Source organism: Nycticebus coucang, chromosome 6 (assembly GCF_027406575.1).
Source record: "Nycticebus coucang isolate mNycCou1 chromosome 6, mNycCou1.pri, whole genome shotgun sequence".
Taxonomy (NCBI): domain Eukaryota; kingdom Metazoa; phylum Chordata; class Mammalia; order Primates; family Lorisidae; genus Nycticebus; species Nycticebus coucang.
The window spans coordinates 43,685,324-43,700,170 of record NC_069785.1 but is presented as its reverse complement, the minus strand read 5'-3'; the positions used below and the strand labels follow the sequence as shown (position 1 = coordinate 43,700,170).

General features: G+C 43.9%; 1 protein-coding gene across 3 annotated transcripts in view; it reads right to left on the bottom strand.

The window, feature by feature from the left end:
• Positions 1–14,847, bottom strand: part of MGA (MAX dimerization protein MGA) — a 151,266-nt gene that overhangs the window by 116,883 nt on the left and 19,536 nt on the right. The window contains exon 1 of one of the 3 annotated variants that reach the window (XM_053593495.1): positions 7,046–7,070. The exons of the other annotated variants lie outside the window; for them this stretch is intronic. The gene's annotated coding sequence lies outside the window, so the exon portion shown is untranslated. Of the gene's footprint in view, positions 1–7,045; positions 7,071–14,847 lie in introns of those variants that run through there. 3 annotated transcript variants of the gene reach the window in all.

Below are 14,847 nucleotides of genomic sequence, written 5' to 3'. Positions count from 1 at the left end.
CCTACTGGAGGCAAACATATTATGAAATACTAAATACTTTAAAAAACAATGCTGAACTTTCAGGATTCACCATTAGATCTCCCGGTGGGAAAAGAATACTACCCATAGTTTGTCAAAGTGGACTCTCACCAAGAATCTACTTGTAAATATGTTTCTATATGATAATCTAAAATTAATATAACGGCATGTTTCTCAAACTGAAGTCTTTGGTTACCTTCTTTGGATAGATAAGACATTTCCTCTTTTAGGAAATGGTGGTGGCTCATGCCTGTAATGCTAGCACTTTGGGAGGCTCAGGTGAATGGATCATCTGAGCTCAGCAGTTCCAAGACCAGCATGAACAAGAGCAAAACCCTGTCTCTACTAAAAGAAAAACTAGCTGGGCGTGGTGATGGGCGCCTGTAGTCTCAGCTACTCAGGAGGCTGAGGCAAGAGAATTGCTGGAACCCAAGCGTTTGAGGTTGCTGTAAGATATGATAATGCCATGGCACTCTACCCAGGGCAACAGTGAGATTCTGCCTCACCAAAAAAAGAAAGAAATTTCCTCCTTTAAAACACAGGACACCAAGCTGATAAAGTAACACTCCCAAGGCTGGTGCTGTGGCTCAGGCCTATAATCCTAGCACTCTGGGAGGCCAAGGGGATTGGGGGGTGGATTACTTGAGCTCGTGAGTTTGAGACCAACCTGAGCTAAAAGTGAGACCCTGTCTCTACTAAAAATAGGAAAACTGAGGCAAGAAGATCACTTGAGCATAAGTTGGAGGTTGCTGTGAGCTATGACGCTATGGCACTCTACCCAGGGTGACAGCTTGAGATTCTGTCTCAAAACAATAAATAAAAGTAACACTCCCAAGTTTCACCCTGCTACTGAAATTCTCTCATTTTAGGCTCACCCTGTTGGTCCAGCGTAACACAAAAATATTTCCCTTTATTTTCCTTGTTTGGACTTTCAAGGAGATTTTACTAAATATTAAGGGAGGAAAAAAACACTAGAGACAGAATATAAGCAATCTGACCTAGAAGATAGACAGTTTTGATCCTAGATTGTTCTATAAACACATAGGCCCTGTAACATTTACAAGCACTTTTTTCCCTATTCAATAACAAATATTTGAGTGCCTTCTATATGCTGAGGACAAACACCTCATAAGCTGTTCAGATGTCTATACTAGCACTCCAAAGAAACAGGACAACTTAGTAAGAAAATCCACCAACAAGACTACATTCCTTTATCCTATCTATTCAGTTCCCACCTTTTCAGTTCTGATTTCTACACAAACATACCATTATCAAATGACTAAAAAGGAAAAAAGACCTCACTCTTCAGATGAGACCACCACCATCCTCCAAAACTCCTAGGCTGTGGTTCTATTTACTTTTAAAAAAAAAAAAGTCTCACTTTGTTACCAGCACTAGAATGTAATGGCATCATCACAGCAACTCAAATTCCCAGGCTCAAGGGATCTTCTGCCTCAGCCTCCCAAGTTGCTAGGATTACAAGTGCATGCCACCAGGCCCAGCTAATTTCTTTTTATTTCTCATAGTGACAGTATCTTACTGTCTGCCCAGACTGGTCTCAAACTCCTGGCCTCAAGCTATCCTACCTTAGCCTCCAAAAGTGCTGAGATTACAAGTATGAGCCACCATACCCATCCTATGCTCTTAATTGAATATAATTAGCAACATTAGGCCGAGATTTGCCTATAATATCTTAATTCAATATTATGAACACAAACAACATTAATAAAAATTACATACAGATTGAGTTACAAAATAGCCTTTTGGCTAGTGAAGGACTTTTTGTCTTAGGTTGGGGGTGGGGGAGATCACACTAGCTTATCCACAATTCCATCCTTGCCTGCCATTGAGCACTACAACTAATCAGGAATAAATTATTATTGGCTCCCGTATGTGTCACTTGGACTAAGGAATTTGAAATCACAACAGTCTTGCCTTCAAGGAGCTAATAATTTACCCAATAAAGAGCTTTAAAAGTTTCTTAATCAGGCTCGGCACCTGTAGCTCAACCACTAGAGCACCAGCCACATACCCTGGAACCAGGTATGTGGTTCGAACCAACCTGGGCCTGCCAGGTAACAACTCCAATCAAAAAAAAAAAATAGCCAGGCGTTATATGGCTGTGGCGTCACAGCACTCTACCAAGGGCAACATAGTGAGACTCTGCCTCAAAAAAAAAAAAAAAAAAGTTTTTTAATCGCCACAGTAATGTGATTAAAAGCATGTTTTAGAAAATGTGAATGGAAATGAGGATAAAAATGCCATAGATTATCAGTGTTCATTAAGAAACAACATCCCTGAGCAGGCACAGTGGCTCATGCCTATAAAGCTAACACTCCAGGAGACCGAGACAGGTGGATGGCTTGAGCTCAGAAATTCAAGATCAGCCAGAGTAAGACACCATCTCTACTAAAAAAAAAAGATTTAAAAACTAGCTGGGGCTGGACATGGTGGCTCACACCTATAATCCTAGCACTCTGGGAGGCTGAGACAGGTAGATTGCCCTGAGCTCACAGGATGGAGACCAGCCTGAGCAAAAGCAAAACCCCCATCTCTAAAAACAGCTAGGCATTGTGGTGAGTGCCTGTAGTCCCAGCTACTCCAGAGGCTGAGGGAAGAGGATCACTTGAGCCCAAGAGTTTGAGGTTGCTGTGAGCTATGACACCATAGCACTCTATGAAGAGTGACAAACTGAGACTCAGTCTCAAAAAAAAAAACCAGCCCCACGTAGTGGCACACGTCTGTAGTCCCAGCTCCTTGGGAGGCTGAGGCAAAAGGATTGCTCAAGCACAAGAATATGAGGTTCCTGTGAGCTATGATAACAGGGCACACTCCACCCAGGGCAAAAGAGTAAGATTCTGTCTCAAAAAAAAAAAAAAAGAAAAAAGGGCGGCACCTGTGGCTCAGTGAGTACGGCGCCGGCCCCATATGCCGAGGGTGGCGGGTTCAAATCCAGCCTGGGCCAAACTGCAACAAAAAAATAGCCGGGCGTTGTGGCGGGCGCCTGTAGTCCCTGCTACTCGGGAGGCTGAGGTAAGAGAATCGCGTAAGCCCAAGAGTTAGAGGTTGCTGTGAGCCGTGTGACGCCACGGCACTCTACCAGAGGGCAGTACAGTGAGACTCTGTCTCTACAAAAAAAAAAAGAAAAAAGAAACCATTCCTCTTACTATCTTGTACATCTAGCCCACACAACCATGTCCCTTTACCTACAAAGATACATCAAAAACCCAACTGGCGGCGCCTGCGGCTCAGTGAGCAGGGCGCCGGCCCCATATGCCGAGGGTGGCGGGTTCAAACCCAGCCCCGGCCAAACTGCAACAAAAAAATAGCCGGGCATTGTGGCAGGCGCCTGTAGTCCCAGCTACTCGGGAGGCTGAGGCAGGAGAATCGCCTAAGCCCAGGAGTTGGAGGTTGCTGTGAGCTGTGTGATGCCACGACACTCTACCAAGGGCAATAAAGTGAAACTCTGTCTCTACAAAAAAATAAATAATAAAAAAAAAGCCCAACTCCTATTCACCCGTCCTGCTTATGCTTAAATATCACTTTTTTTTTTTTTTTAAGAGACAGAGTCTCACTTTATTGAACTCAGTAGAGTGCCGTGGCATCACACAGCTCACAGCAACCTCTAATTCCTAGGCTTAGGCGATTCTCTTGCCTCAGCCTCCCAGGTAGCTGGGACGACAGGCACCCCACCACAACACCCAGCTATTAAATGTCACTTCTTAAAGAGACTCTCTAAAGATCTGGTAAGGTCTCCCTTTTATATGCTCTCATAGTAACCTGTATTTACTTACAGCATTTACCACAACTAATTATTTTTAAAACCATGTATTAATGTATGCCTTCCCCACTAGATCATTAGCTGAAATCTATTCTACTGCTTAGCACAATGCCTAGAAAAGGACAGATACATAGTATTTATTGAATGAGTATATCGGAAACCAAAGATTCCAATTTCTTGGGCAAATACAAATATCAAATATTGATTTAAAGTCCAAAAATGTGAGGTTTCTGGCTGAAGCCATTAGCTCAGTCAAACCTCCCATCCTATCTTTAACAAAAAAAAAAAAAAAAAATTGTGAGGTTTGGAAAATAGGGTAATAATACATACACTAGTTAGTTTAACCAAATTAATATCCCTGCTTTGGCCAACACTTTCCAAAAGGGTATAGTTTTGGTTTAAAAAACCTAATACCAGGCTCAGGACCTGCAGCTCAGCGGCTAGGGTGCCATACACCAGAGCTGGCGGGTTCGAATCCAGCCCAGGCCTGCCAAACAACGACAACTACAACCAAAAAAAATAGCCGGGTGTTGTGGCGGGTGTTTGTAGTCCCAGCTACTTGAGAGGCTGAGGCAAGAGAATCGCTTAAGCCCAAGAGCTTGAGGTTGCTGTGGGCTGTGACACCACAACACTATGAGGGCAACATAGTAAGACTCTGGCTCAAAAAGAAAACCTAGGGTGGCACCTGTGGCTCAAGGATTAGGGTGCTGGCCCCATATACCAGAGGTGATGGGTTCAAACCTGACTCCACCAAAAAAAAAAAAAACCTAATACCAGGCTGGGTGTGGTGGCTCACACCTCTAATCCCAACACTCTGGGAGTCCGAGGCAGGTGGATCACCTGAGCTCCTGAGTTCAAGACCAGCCTGAGAGAGAACAAGAGCCCCTCTCTAAAAATAGCCAGTAGAGAGCAGGGAAGAGGGGATATGGGAGGAGGGAGGGTATTTGGGGGGGCCTCACCTAATGTGCATGATGCAATGGTACATTTCAAAACTATTAAGAAATGAGTATAATTGTGATACTTAGTTCAATGTTAAGAATTTCACATTGTGGGCGGCGCCTGTGGCTCAGTCGGTGAGGCGCCGGCCCCATATACCGAGGGTGGCGGGTTCGGGCCCAGCCCCGGCCAAACTGCAACCAAAAAAAAAATAGCCGGGCGTTGTGGCGGGCGCCTGTGGTCCCAGCTACTCGGGAGGCTGGGGCAGGAGAATCGCTTGAGCCCAGGAGTTGGAGGTTGCTGTGAGCTGTGTGAGGCCACGGCACTCTACCGAGGGCCATAAAGTGAGACTCTGTCTCTACAAAAAAAAAAAAAAAAAGAATTTCACATTGTATATCGAAGCAGTACCCTGAACCCCATAAATGCATCAATGTACAAAGTTATAATTTAATAAAAAACAAATAAACATAATGCAGCACCATAAAAAAAATAAAATAAAATAAAAATAGCTAGGCCTTGTGGTGGGCAGCTGTAGTCCCAGCTACTTGGGAGGCTAAGGCAAGAGAATCACTTCAGCCCAAGAATCTGAGGTTGCTATGAGCTATGATGCCATGGCAGTCTACCAAGAGTGACAAAGTGAGACTCTGTCTCAAAAAAAAAAACAATTAAAATTAGGGTGGCACCTGTGGCTCAAGGAGTAGGGCACCGGCCCCATGTACCGGAGGTGACGGGTTCAGGCCCAGCCCCGGCCAAAAACAAAACAAAATTAAAATTAAAATCTAATATCCAATTATTCTTATTCAAAATTACTTCTCTTTAGGGTAATGGATAAATATCACCAACGGGACAGAAAATGGAAGACATAAGAATATTTTTCTAGGAAAATCTCATTAATTACTATTGCCTTTTGAATGAATACAGTCAGCTCTCTCTATCCACAACCATGCATTCAATCAACCACAGATCGAAAATACTGAGAAAAAATAAAAAACAATAATACAGTAATGAAAAAAGAACAATATGGTATAATAGCTATAGAGGAAACCCTGTAAGTTGTCCACTGAAAGGACTGTAACAAACTGGTCAACATAAGGAACTAGGTCTACTAAACTGATATGTACACGTGGTATGTATGTCCAGTCTATGAAAATTAGGTCAACCTAAGGAGGTGGTCTATGTATGGAGGAAGTGGTCATCTAAGGAGGTTCTACTTTACTCACATAGCATTTACTTTGTATTAGGTGTTGTGAACAATCTAGAGGTGATTTAAAGCATGTGGGAAGATATGCATAGGTTACATGTAAATATTATGTCACTTTATTACATAAGGGACTTGAGTACCCAAGGATTTTGGTATCCTTGGGATCCTGAAACCAGTACCCTATAGATAGCGAGGGGACTGTATTGCCTAGAAAATAAACAAAGACAGATTCTTAGAGCAAGTGGGAAGAAATTTTAGGATTCTGTCATTTACCATCTAGCAACAGAAGCAACAAGTTATAGTGGAGACTGCCATCTATATATACTCATCTACAAGAAAAAGTGGATATCAACTCGGTGCCCATAGCACAGTGGTTACTGCACCAGCCACATACACCAAGGCTGGCGGATTCGAACCCAGCCTGGGCCAGCTACACAACAATGACAACTGCAACAAAAAATAGCCGGGTGTTGTGACAAACACCTGTAGTCCCAGCTACTTAGGAGGCTGAGACAAGAGAATTGCTTAGGCCCAAGAGTTTGATTTTGCTGTGAACTGTGACAGCACAGCACTCTACCAAGGACAACACAGTAAGACTCTGTCTCAAAAAAAAAAAGAAAAGGTGAATATCTTTTTTTTTTTTTTTGAGACATATCCTCAAGCTGTTGCCCTGGGTAGAGTGCTGTGACATCACAGCTCACAGCAACCTCCAACTCCTGGGCTCAAGCGATTCTCCTGCCTCCTCCTCCCAAGTAGCTGGGACCACAGGTGCCCATCACAACGCCCAGCTATTTTTTGGTTGCAGCCACCATTGTTGTTTGGCGGGCCAGGGCTGGATTCAAACCTGCCAGCTCAGGTGTACGTGGCTGGTGCCTTAGCCACTTGAGCCAGGGGCGCCAAGCCAAATATCTTTTTTTTTTAATTTTTTTGAGACAGAGTCTCTCCCTCTGTTGCCCCTAACTAGAGTGCAATGGTGTCATCATAGTTCACTGCAACCTCAAACTCTGAGCTCAAGCAACCATCCTGCCTCAGCCACCCTAGTAGTTGGGACTACAGACACCCACCACCCAGCTAATTTTTTCTATTTTCAGTATAAAGGTCAGACTCACCTGGAATTCCTAGCCTCAAGCTATTCTCCTGCTTGTGCCTCCCACAGTGCTGGGTTACAGGTGTGAGCCATAACCTGCCAAAAGTATCTTAAACAAAGGACATTTTAGTAACAGTAAATTATTTTTTATTAAGATCTAAAGGAAAAATGCCAGAAATCAGTAAAATAACTAAAGTTCAGAAAAAATTTCATAAGGATTATACAAAAAAATATTTCTAAAACAAAAATGAATAATAAAAGTTTTCTTTTTTTTTTTTTTTTTGTAGAGACAGAGTTTCACTTTATTGCCCTGGGTAGAGTGCCGTGGCATCACACAGCTCACAGCAACCTCCAACTTCTGGGCTTAGGCGATTCTCCTGCCTCAGACTCCCAAGTAGCTGGGACTACAGACGCCTGCCACAACGCCCGGCTATTTTTTTGTTGCAGTTTGGCCAGGGCTGGGTTTGAACCCGCCACCCTCCGTATATGGGCCGGCGCCCTGCTCACTGATCCACAGGCGCCGCCCATAATAAAAATTTTCAACATAAGTAAGCCTTTGAAGACACATCTTATCTAAGAAAGAACAGGAAGTTGTTTACCTAACTAAGAGTTGCACAATTTTTTTTTTTTTTGAGACAGAGCCTCAAGCTGTCGCCCTGGGTAGAGTGCTGTGGCATCACAGCTCACAGCAACCTTCAACTCCTGGGCTCAAGCGATTCTCCTGCCTCCACCTCCCAAGTAGCTGGGACTACAGGCTCCCGCCACAACGCCCGGCTATTTTTTTTGGTTGCAGCAGTCATTGTTATTTGGAGGACCCGGGCTGGATTCGAACCCACCAGCTCAGGTGTATGTGGCTGGCACCTTAGCTGCTTGAGCCACAGGCGCTGAGACAGTAATTTAAAACATACATAAGAAAAGAATAAAAACTGAAACTAGACCTATTGGCCAAAGAAGAAGACTGTAATACATCAAGCAAAGTGCAAGGCTAAAATCAGGCAAAAAAAAAGAACCTAATTACATTAGAAAATTTTCTCCAATGGGTTTGAGACCACCCTGAGCAAGAGCAAGATCTCATCTCTAAAAATAGCCAGGTGTTGTGGTGGGCACCTGTAGTCCCAGCTACTAGGGAGGCTGAGGCCAGAGAATTGCTTCAGCCCAAGAGGTTGCTGTAAGCTGTGACACCATGGCCCGCTACTGAGGGCAACAAAGTAAGACTCTGTCTCATAAAAACAAAAAAGATTGCCTCCAAATATACATATGAAAGAAGCCATACTTACTTCACATGAAGGGTACCACTGTCTCACAGAAATGAAATATGATGGTCCCAGACTACTGGACATCACAGAACAGTAAAATTCCCCCCAAAATATTTAGAAGACTGTCATGAGCAAATACCTTATCTTACAAAGTACACCACCTACTATTTTCTTTTTTTTTTTCAGAGACAGAGTCTCACTTTATCGCCCTCAATGGAGCACTGTAGTATCACAGCTCACAACAACCTCCAACTCCTGGGCTTAGGCGATTCTCTTGTCTCAGCCTCCTGAGTAACCAGAACTACAGGTACCCACCACAACGCCTAGCTATTTTTTTGTTGCAGTTTGGCCAGGCAGGGTTTGAATCCACCACCCTCAGTATATGGGGCTGGTGCCCTGCCCACTGAGCCACAGGCACCACCCTACACCACCTACTATTACCACCATTTCTTTTAAAAAAGGAAACCAGACATTTTAAGATCAAAAAACTAAGAGGGGGCAGCTCCTGTAGCTCCAAGGAGTAGGGCGCCGGCCCCATATGCCAGAGGTGGTGGGTTCAAACCCAGCCCTGACCAAAAACTGCAAAAAACAACAACAGGGTGGCGCCTGTGGCTCAGTGAGTAGGGCGCCGGCCCCATATGCCGAGGGTGGCGGGTTCAAACCCAGCCCCGGCCAAACTGCAACAAAAAAACAGCCGGGCGTTGTGGCGGGCGCCTGTAGTCCTAGCTGCTCGGAAGGCTGAGGCAAGAGAATCGCTGAAGCCCAGGAGTTGGAGGTTGCTGTGAGCTGTGTGATGCCATGGCACTCTACCTAGGGCCATAAAGTGAAACTCTGTCTCTACAAAAAAAAAAGAAGATTTTATAACCTTTACTGGCCAGGTATGGTGGCTCAGGCCTGTAATCTTAGCACTCTTGAGAGACAGAGGTCAGCAGATCCCTTGAGCTTAGGAGTTCTAGACCAGCCTCAGCAAGAGGAGATCCCACTCCTACTAAAAATAAAAAAAATTATGGGCAGTGCCTGTGGCTCAAAGGGTAGAGCACTGGCCCCATATGCCGGAGGTGGTAGGTTCAAACCTAGCCTTGACCAAAAACTGCTAAATAAATAAATAATCTGGGTTTTGTAGCAAGCACCTGTAGACCCAGCTACTCTGGAGGTTGAGGCAGGATAGCTTGAACCTAGCAGTTTGAGATTGCTGTGAGCCAAGCTGACATTTAGATAGATGACAGCACTCTAGTATGGGTGACAGAGAGACTGTCTCCACAAAAAATAAAAATAAAAAATACATATTTATATTTTTTTTTAGAGACAGAGTCTCACTTTGTCGCCCTCAGTAGAGTGCTGTGGTATTACAGCTCACAGCAACCTTCAGCTCTTGGGCTTAAGTGATTCTCTTGCCTTCACCTCCCGAGTAGCTGGGACTACAGGCATTGGCCACAACGCCCGGCTATTTTTTTGTTGCAGTTTGGCCGGGACGGGGTTTGAACCCGCCACCCTCAGTATATGGGGCTGGCTCCCTACTTGCTGAGCCACAGGCACTGCCTTTTTTTTTTTTTTTTTTAAACAGAGCCTCAAGCTGTCACCTGGGTAGAGTGCCATAGCATCACAGCTCACAGCAACCTCCAACTCCTGGGCTCAAGCGATTCTCCTGCCTCTGTCTCCCAAGTAGCTGGGACTACAGGCGCCCGCCACAATGCCTAGCTAGTTTTTGGTTGCACCTGTCATTGTTTGACAGGCTGGGCTGGACTGGAACACACCAGCTCAGGTGTATGTGGCTGACGCCTTATCCGCTGGAGCCACAGGTACCACACCAAATAAACATTTTTTTTAAGAAGAGTCTCAAGATGTTGCCCTGGATAGAGTGCTGTGATCACAGCTGACAGCAACCTCACACTTTTGGGCTTAAGCGATTCTCTTGCCTCAGCCTCCTGAGTAGCTCAGACCACAGGCACCCGCCACAACACCCAGCTATTTTTCTTTGTTGTTGTTGTTGCAGTTGTCATTGTTGTTGTAGCTCCCCTGGTCCAGGTTCGAACCCGCCAGCATCAGTGTATATGGCCGGCGCCCTACCCACTGAGCTATGGATTAAAGTAAAATAAATTACTAGAGCCAGGCACAGCGGCTCACATCTGTAATCCTCGCACTTTGGGAGGCCGGGGAAGGTGGATTGCTTGAGCTCAGGAGTTCGAGACCAGCCTGAGCAAGAGTGAGACCCCATCTCTACTAAAAATAGAAGAACTGAGGTAAAAGGATCACTTGAGCCTACAAGTTTGAAGTTGCTGTGAGCAATGAGGGCAGGGCACATACCAAGGGCGACTAAGTGAAACTCTGTCTCAAAAATAAATAAATAACCTTTACCAAAATTGTTACTGTAATATAACCACTGGGGCAAAGGGGAACACCTGTCAAAAAATGAAGTAAAACTATCCTGAAATAGAGAACATAAGATTATTCAAGCAACTTAAATTTAGTGTATAATGCTAAGTGTTTGTATGTAAGTTATAAGCTATAGAGGTTATACAGGACCAATATTTTTTATCCTATGATAAGTTCCACCCTACATTCTCTGGTTTATCTACCCTTATTAGCATTAAGTAAAATAAATAAGGATACAATGAGTTAAATAAATATTTATCAAGCACCAACTATGTGGTAGACACTAAAACAGAGAAAAATGAATAAACAAAAATAAGTCCCCTCCAGAGGCTCAAGCGGGGCGGTGCCTGTGGCTCAGTGAGTAGGGCACAGGCCCCATATACCGAGGGTGGTGGGTTCAAACCCAGCCCCGGCTGAACTGCAACCAAAAAATAGCCAGGCGTTGTGGTGGGCGCCTGTAGTCCCAGCTGCTCGGGAGGCTGAGGCAAGAGAATCGCTGAAGCCCAAGAGCTAGAGGTTGCTGTGAGTCCTGTGACATCATGGCACTGTACTGAAGGTGGTAAAGTGAGACGCTGTCTCTACAAAAAAAAAAAAAAAAAAGAGGCTCAAGCCAAGATAATCATTTTGCAAAACTGTAGTTGGCAGTGTGAAAAAAGCCTTTCAGGAATATCATAGGAACGCACAGAGCCTAGAGGATCTAGAAAAGCTACAAAGTAGAGGGGACTTTTCAGCTGGGGGTTGAAGGAGAAATAAATTAATAAGAGAGAAAGAGAAGGAGAACTTGCAAGCAGGTTCTATGTAATCACTAAACAAAGAAATACAATAGCTTATCCAGAATTTGAAGATAGGGCTGCCTTTGTAAAACAATAAAGATCAACACAATAGATTAATACCAGGTAAGATTAATACCAGGTAAGATTAGTAAGCCCATTTCACAGATCCCTGAATGCACATGTATTTGTTCCCTTCTGCCTTGTGCCATGGAGTGATCCTTGCCAATGCCAACACCATGCTCTTGAACTTACCATCCTCCAGAACCATGAACACACTTTATTACTCAGTCTGTCATATCCTGGTATAACAGCAGAAAATGGAGTAAGACAACCTATTTAGACAACCTAGTAATCTAGGTTACTTTCATATGAAATGGACTTAAGACACTTTGGGAAATATCCAACCAATCTACAAGTTCAGACGCAAATGCTATACATTTAGATCTCTACTCTGTACTATCAAATATTTATAAGAGGCATAGAAAAGAAAAACTATAGCAGCACAGTGGAAGAAGAAACTGTCACTAAGGTATCAAATAAGTAAGTGTTGAATGTCTAGAAGGTGACAAAGCAGACAGGGGAGGGAAGAACACTCCAAGCAGAAGAAATAGCTTGGGCAAAGGCAGGTGATATAAAAGAACAGAGTATTCATTCATTCCTCAAGTAAAACATTTATCAAGCACTTAGCATGTATGGATGTAGAACACAAAGACAAGACATGATTCCTGCCTTCAAAGCTTACAATCAATGATTGAACAACCTATTATCAGATAACCAATATTCAGTTGTTTAGTTAGTTGGCCCAGGACAGGTTTGAACCCGCCACCCTCAGTGTATGTGGCTGGCGCATTAACTACTGTTCTATGGGCGCCAAGCCAGATAACCAAATACTCAATGAGAGCATACAATAAAGAGTATTACTGGCTTTCTGACCAGGACACAATGGAAACACTAAAAAAAGTGCAACGAGGCTCAGCGCCTATAGCACAGTGGTTATGGCGCCAACCGCATACACCAAAGGTGGTGGGTTCAAACCCAGACTGGGCCAGCTAAACGACGACAACTGCAACAAAAAATAACTGGGGCTCGGCACCTGTAGCTCAGTGGTTAGGGCACCAGTCACAAACACTGGAGCTGGCGGGTTCAAATCCAGCCTGGGCCTGCCAAACAACAGTGACAACTACAACCAGAACATAGCCAGGCGTTGTGGCAATCACCTGTAGTCCCAGCTACTTGAGAGGCTGAGGCAAAAGAATCACCTGAGCCCAAGAGTTTGAGGTTGCTGTGAGCTATGAAGCCAGAGCATTCTACCAAGGGCAACAAAGTGAGACTCTGTCAAAAAAAAAAAAAAAAAAAAAAAAGGTAACATTTGGCTGGGCACTGCCACTCACCCTACTCAGGAGTCTAAGGCAGGAGGATTGCTTGAGCCTGGGAGTTCACGGATGCAGTAATATATAATTATGCCATTGCACTCCAGCCTGGATGACAGAGCAAGACTCCATCTCCAAAATAATAAAAAAGCAATGACTTTTATAATGATTCCCCATTTCCTTTAAAGATGACACATAAGGTCTGTTCCTATTCACACCCACTAGCCTGCCACTCAGAAAGCAATGTCCTCAAATAAACAAAATTAAGGAGAATTTGAGGAAATTAAGTACACTTCTGCATAAAAATATAATCTGGAAAAATCTCTTCTCAAATTACCATTTCAAATTGCACCAGCATTGACCTATCTCAAATTTTTAGTGGCAATGTAAAATGTTGGTTCTAAGAACACATTATTTAAAATAACAAAGGCAGGTATAACACTTTATAAGAGCTAAAAAGTAACCTGCAGTGTTGAAAAGCTTTCATTTGAAAGATATAAATACAGGTAACAGCCTGCAATTGATGCTAACATATGAATAATTCTAGTAAGGGATCAGCTGTGTGGAGAAAGGTACAGATGTATTCCAACTTCTTCCCCCAAGCTTGGCAAGTGTAACTGAGGACAGAGCTCTTATGTAATTCCAAACCCCTATTTTGGGCTCAGGGCTACAGGAAGATTCCATTTCCACTCCTTAACTCTAAAGCCCTCTAGTATTACTTTAAGCCATTTCATATTTTTGTCTCCAAAATCAAGGTTTCACACCACAGGAACACCACAATTCCAAGAATTGACAAAACCACTGAAAGGCAATTTTAGTGAGATGCCTCAAGTAAAATGATGACTTGATGATAACTATTTACTGACTGTTTAGTACAGGCAAAGCCTTGTTTTTAGCACTTTATATTTTTTACCCTCTTAATCCTCAAAACAAGCCTAAAATAAATATCACTAATCCCTATTGTACTAATGAAGAAAAGTGGTAAGAATTTAAGCAAATTGTAAGATGCACACAGAAAGTACTAAGAACCTTCAGACAAGAGTGGGGGAAAGATTGGTTTTAAAAAAGCATTAAAGGGCGGCGCCTGTGGCTCAGTCGGTAAGGCGCTGGCCCCATAAACCGAGGGTGGTGGGTTCAAACCCGGCCCCGGCCAAACTGCAACCAAAAAATAGCCGGGTGTTGTGGTGGGCGCCTCTAGTCCCAGCTACTCGGGAGGCTGAGGCAAGAGAATCGCTTAAACCCAGGAGTTGGAGGTTGCTGTGAGCTGTGTGAGGCCACGGCACTCTACCAAGGGCCATAAAGTGAGACTCTGTCTCTACAAAAAAAAAAAAAAAAAAGCATTAAAACTCAGAATGGCAAAGGACTTTTCAAAAGGAACGTTAGAAGATAAAAACAAGGGCGGCGCCTGTGGCTCAGTCGGTAAGGTGCCGGCCCCATATACCAAGGGTGGTGGGTTCAAACCCGGCCCCGGCTGAACTGCAACCAAAAAATAGCTGGGCGATGTGGCGGGCGCCTATAGTCCCAGCTATTCGGGAGGATGAGGCAAGAGAATCGCTTAAGCCCAGGAGTTGGAGGTTGCTGTGAGCTGTGTGATGCCATGGCACTCTACCGAGGGCCATAAAGTGAGACTCTGTCTCTACAAAAAAAAAAAAGATAAAAGCAAGACCTACAAAAATTCTGAAGAAAAATGATTTTCAGTCTAGAGTTCTATTATTGTATCTTTACAAGATAGTGAAGTTGGACAGTGAAATTGGTTGTCTTTTGGAAGACAGCCAAGACATTTCATTTACATATCATCTATGACTACTTTCAGCATACAACAGCACAGTTGAATTGCTGAGACAGAAACTTTCTGGCCCACAAAACCTAAATACTGTATTTACTACTGGTCCTTTACCGAAAAAGTTTGCCAGCCCTCCATCTATGAAAATAAGAGCCAGCGGGTGGTGCCTGTGGCTCAAAGGAACAGGGCTCCAGCCCCATATGCTGGAGGTGGCAGGTTCAAACCCAGCCCTGGCCAAAAAACTGTAAAAAAAAAAAAAAGAAAGAAAA